Raw genomic sequence first — 6,000 nt, forward strand, 5'->3', positions numbered from 1 at the left:
GTGGAAATGTATCCTAATTCTATTTCCTTGACACTGTAAAAAGAGATTTCGAAGAATGCTAAAATGTGGTGTTGGTGGCAACATTCACTCTATGTGAAACACAAAAGAATAATAATACCTCCATAGAATAACTAGGGCAATTTAGTCTTGATATGATGAAGTCTGTTCTAAGGAAATAGAAATATGTGTAGAAGTTTCTCAAAAAAGTACAGATAGAGCAAACATGACCCAACTATAGCACCCCTGTGTGTATATCCAAAGGATAATACATGGTATCATAGAGATATTTTTATCATCCATGATTTTTGCTGCTCTTTCCAGTTGCCCATGATTAGACTCACTTTTGATCTACAAGTGAGGTGACAGAGATAACGACATTTAATAATTTTTCTCTGGTCACATAACTACTATGTCTTGGTTATATACACCTTGCTCAAGAGTATCATATGACTTGTATCACCATCATTTTATTTTCTTTAAAAAATAGTAAATGTGCTGAGCATACGGTACACACCCAAGCTGGGTGATGGCAGGATACACCTTTAATCCCAGTACTCAGGAGACAGAGGAAGGCAGATCTACGAGTTCAAGGCCAGTCTGCTCTACAAGTGAGTTCAAGACAGCCAGGGCTGCATGGAAAACATGTTAAATGCAATGTCTTTTCTGGGAATCACAAAAGCACACTTCAGTACAGCAGCAGAGTAGTCAATCATATAAAACAGTCTCTAGCTTAAAAATTTCTGCAAGAATAAGCTTAGTGAATATGTCTCAAATACTCATGAATCTGTGTACGTCCATGTAGTCATGTGTACATGGGGTTATTATGGATAAAAATTTTCTATGTTCATATCCATGTATACCAAGGATTGACAGACATAGGTAAACATATGATGATGTTAAAAGCATCCGTGCATATTTTAAGTTATATTATCTGTGTAAGTAGCAGATCCAGAATTCAAGACCAGATCTGTCTGAGGTGTCTACATCTACATTTTCTCAAACAAATAGGAAGAAAATATAATAGTTTTGCTCAGTTTTGTGGACTACAAAGTTTTTTGTGTGTGCTTTCTATTAATTGTTTAAAGAAAAAGTGTGCCACAGAGTGTTCCATTCCTAGGCTCATTGGTTTGTCTGGATAGAGAATATTTAAAAGATTAAAATTTATGATGAAATTTGTGTATGTAACCAGAAGAAGGGAAATGAAGATTATATGACAGATGTAATGCCTTTACTGAGATTTTCCTTTCGTTGACAAGTCTGCAAGCAAATGATAAGGACTTTCTCATCAATTCTGTGCATCTGTGAAGCGCAGCATCTCCTGGTTTCTGTTTTGTTTTCTGTTTGTTTGGTTTGTTTGGTTTTTATCAAGACAGGATCCCATTGTGTAGCCCTCACTTTCCTGGGACTTGCTTTGTATACTAGGCTGGCCCCAACCTCAAGCTCTGCCTGTCTCTATCTTCCAAGCATTGGGATTAAAGGTGTGCACTGCCACTGCCACCACCACCAGACACATTTCCTATATTTAAAGGAATATAAAGTGATGTGAATACAAGTCACATGAGCCAGGTTAATGCTATAGTCAAGATGGTTTGTTATCTCTGCGGATTCTCAGCAGCCTTGAATGGAGCCACTGATCTTACCACATTCTCACCAAAGATATCTGCATCTTTCAGGGACGATGTGGCAACATGTTTTTTGCTAGATGTGTTTGCTGTTGATAGCTCATCTCTCCCTATTACCCAGATGCAGAAATATCTTCAAAAGATTCTCTTAGAAAGAATCAAAGGCAACTCCAGTTGAAGCTCTCTGAAGGAAACGTGAAGCAGACACGCTCACCTTCAGGGAACTCTGACACATTAATTTCCTTCAGCCACCCCACTTAAAGTTGTAAGTCTGGCACCACCATGGCGGGGGCCCTAATCAGATACCAAGCTGGTGCTGACTACATCAGAAATGATGTCAGATGAACGGCAGTCCCCCACCACTGCCTCATTTGGAGCAAACACTGAAACACTTGTTTTTTAGACTACTTTATGACTTGCTTGAAAAATGACTTTGTTCACTATGGAAGGCCAATAACGTATGAGGTGTTGCCCAGGATTTTAACACTTCTACTGCATGCATGACATTCTTTGTGCACACATAGCTACACAGTGAGAATATCACCGGACTACTTATAGCATCAATACCTTCTATCGGGGGGAGAGACTGCATGGTAACAGCTGTGTTGATACTTCCAGGTATATAAAATCTGGTAAGAAACCATATTGCCAAAAGTACAGGAAGAAATGTTTTCATTTTACGCCATATGGTTTGGCTTAGATCGGATTTACACATTTGGAGTTCCTTATTTATTTTTAATGGTGGTCCTTCACCTCAAGTACATGAATGTGCTTTTCACCTCTGCTCTTTGGGGACTGTACCTGTCAAAGGCTCTGTCCCATGCAGATCTGAGAATTCTATGCCCCCCCCCCATTGACAGATCCTACCTCCTCCTATCTCCTTCTAAGGAAGCCATGTTGTTTTAGGAGCTACAAGGGCAAGCATGGAAGCCTCACTGGGATGGCGAGTAGACACCAAGATCCTCTTTGTGACAAACAGGTGACTCTTTCCCTCAGTCGCTGTGGAACTACAGCACAGAGAATAACCTCTCCTCAGACTCTCCTCCTCTCGTGTCCTGCTACTGGATAGTCGAGCCCAAGCCTGGTCTCCTTCTGGAAATTATTTGGTAATAAGAAACAGACCTTAGTTGGTGTTGTGAGATGAAGCTGTGACCTTTCACCTTCGGAGACCTGGGTGCTGAACCTTTCTGGAGGTTGGTGGTCTCCATCTAGTTCACAACAGGTATTTTCAGTGCCTCCAAGTTATATGGCATTTGTGGTCAACAGTACCTTGATCCCAAAGAGAAATTTGTAGTAATGTATTTAACCACAGGATCCTTGGGAGGACAAGCCATTCTCTGCCTCATTCTCACCCATCATTACTGTGTCAGATCCAGGAGACTTCTTACTTTAATACCAGTATTTTGTACTAGAGCCACTTCTTTTGCAGAGCTCATGGCAGTCTCATATTCTTGACTGTATAATGTGCTTCTTTATATCTTGAGATCTGCCCAGATTCTAATGCATGCTAATGGCTGCCACTCTTTGCATTCACACTTTGAGTGTTCTCTCCAGTTCTATTTAAGAAGCTTCAGCTGGAACAGGCATATCAGGGCAATATATTTTCCACCTTCTTGTACAACGTTAGTATCCATTTCATTTATCACCCATGTTCCTTGTTTACTTTAGAGCTACCTAGGCGAATGCAGACCATTACACAGTTACCTGCATCTGAGAATGGCTTTGTGTTTATACTATCATTGAAGATCCAAGATAAAGCTATAGAAACCTGGAAACCTAGGTTCTTCCAATGTCTCAGTGCTGTAGCTCCCAGAAGCCAATTACATAGGACAGCAAATTTCATTGGCCCTGAGACCAGTGGGAGCCACAGCACTTGGGTTCCAAGCACAGATCTGCTTCCCATTATTTGTGTGACTCTGGGTGAGGCACTTACCCTCTAGGCATCACTTTCTTCTTATCTATGAAGTGAGACTGATAAGAGTATCTTTGTTCCAGGGCTGGGACTCAATGCATTTGAAAGGTTCAGAACTGTGTCTGGTACCCAGGGTGTTACATAAAGACTATTATCTCATGAAGAGAAACAACGACAAACTTCCTCTAATTTGACAAGCATTTCCAGAAGACCATGTAATAATGGAAGCACTTTATGTAAAACCTAAAAACAAATTACCTATATGAGTGAGTCAGTAGGAAATTTGAGAGACAGAATGAGAACAATAGAGAACAAAAGTGAGACAGCACCATCAGCCAAATTCCATGTTAGAACCATAGCCAAATTCCATGTTAGAACAGCCAGCATAATAGACCCTTATGCATATAGAAAAGCTATAGATGGTGGACTATTGATTCTCTTTTGGATCTCATTTTTATCCAACAGTAGCATTTAACATTAAGTATGCCTAAGATATCCTTTATTAATTCTCTCCCCAAATAATTTTCCCCAGACTCCCAAAGTCTTAAGTAGCATTCCCTCTCAGACTATACCTAGTAAGACTTAAACAACCAAGCAAAAGCAAACTACTAGTTAAGTGAAGCATCAACTTTTCTACACATTGGGAAGTGAATAGAACTTGGGAATTTATGAAGATTCTAACCACACTGATGCAGAATTGCTTGGATAAGGTATTATCCTGTTTTGGAGGACATACACAGAGCAGAGCTTTTGTGGGCCAGGCTCAGAGGACTTTATGACCCTGAACACCTAAACTGAGAAAAATCGCACTTTAGTGCAGACATGCTCCTGTTACTTCTTAGCAGCAGCAGAGAATGAGCAAAACATTTCAAGCCACTCATGACCTTGTTCCTCCTTTGTATATAATCTTCCCTGCAGCATCTTTAGGATTTTCATTTGCTTGTTTTGAGGAAGCAAAGAACATCTACATCCCCAGAGAGAGGTGAGGCATACACCCTTTGCTGCAATACCTGGGAAGTCTATCTCTCATTTGGAGAAAACATTTTGATTTATCTAGAATATAGCTGAGACATTACTTCATACATACATTTCAGATACTAGCACTGAATAATCTTCCACAATAGGCAATAGTGAGTTTATGAATTATTTTTAAAACACCAATTATAAGAAAATTATTATATAACTATGTAATTAAAAGTCTCATCCCTCATTATATGTTATGCTTAATTTTGAGATTGCTGTTAAGTGATGGATGGAGTGGATATCTTCAGCTCAGGAAAGTGTTTATGCAATAACATTTGTAAAGATATGAGCTTAAAACACTCATGCTATCTGGGAGTGCATGTAAACATTTTCTTGAAAATTGAAAAGCCCACTTTTAGGCTCTAGAACTTTTGAAAATGCTTTTTGAAATCCAAAAAAAATCACATGTGTAATTATGAAATTCAAATTCAGGTCATTGGATTTCCTATCAATATGAACCATGGATTTTTTTTTTTTGCAAAATGAGTAATATTAGGTTTCAAAAAATGTGAAAGATTATCCTGGGAAATATTGGTGTGCTAGAAATTAAGAAGTTTATTTTAGGGAGAATTATGTCAGTGAAGAAAACATGACTCAGTTGTGGAGCAAGCATGAGCAGCTAAGTTCAGATTCCCATCACCCACAAAAACAACAAAGAGGTTTAACAGTCAATTTGTACATCTCAGCACCCAACACACAGACAGTTACAAGGCATCCCTGGGCAAGATGCCTACATGGCCTAGTCAAATCTGCAGGCTCTAAATTCAAGTGAATGACCCTGCCTCGATAAATAAGGTGATGACCAATTGAGGAAACACTCAAAATAAAACTTTGGCCTCTACACACACACACACACACGGGGGGGGGGGAATTATATCATGTCAAAGGGATAGCAGACATGGTGAAGATGAGAAAAATTAGTAAAAATATGACTGCAGTAAAGGAAGAAGGAAGACACATCACCAGTAAATAAATTTATAATGAAACATCTATCCTAGAAAGACTCTGTGTTGGATATATTTGTGACTGGGATATGTAGCATATCCCCAAAGCCTCAATGAATACAGAAAAGGTGTCTTCAATATTGTATCTCATATAAACTATATTTCACCTTACCTAAATAACTGATCTATGTACTCTAGGTCAATTGATCTAAAAAAAATTCAGTGAAAGTATTTAGGCTCATTATAGTAGTGAAGCAGGCTGACCTCTGACCCTACTGATCCATCATAGCAATAGAGAGAGCTCAGTGGCCAGACAGGTGCCACATGAAAAGCCACAGTACATCTCCATTAATTAGAACTGAATTTCGTGCAGTCAGCCTCCAGAACTAAGCTACAATCCCCTAAGTAAACCCAAGAGACAAAAATGACAGTGGGAGGCAACTGGTCAAATGTGAAATGCAAATTTTTCTAATTGTTTCACCAAGGCTGTGGAATAAAT

The 6,000-nt window shown here is 39.1% G+C and overlaps 1 annotated feature.

Annotated features, from left to right (window-relative positions):
• Nucleotides 1,115–3,318: an enhancer, noted in NCBI's record as "VISTA enhancer mm1688". NCBI's record gives its function as "enhancer in: dorsal root ganglion[4/8] | limb[5/8]" and the evidence as "EXISTENCE:transgenic organism evidence [ECO:0001131][PMID:17130149]".

The sequence above is a fragment of the Mus musculus genome, chromosome 8 (genome assembly GCF_000001635.26).
Source record: "Mus musculus strain C57BL/6J chromosome 8, GRCm38.p6 C57BL/6J".
Taxonomy (NCBI): Eukaryota; Metazoa; Chordata; class Mammalia; order Rodentia; family Muridae; genus Mus; species Mus musculus.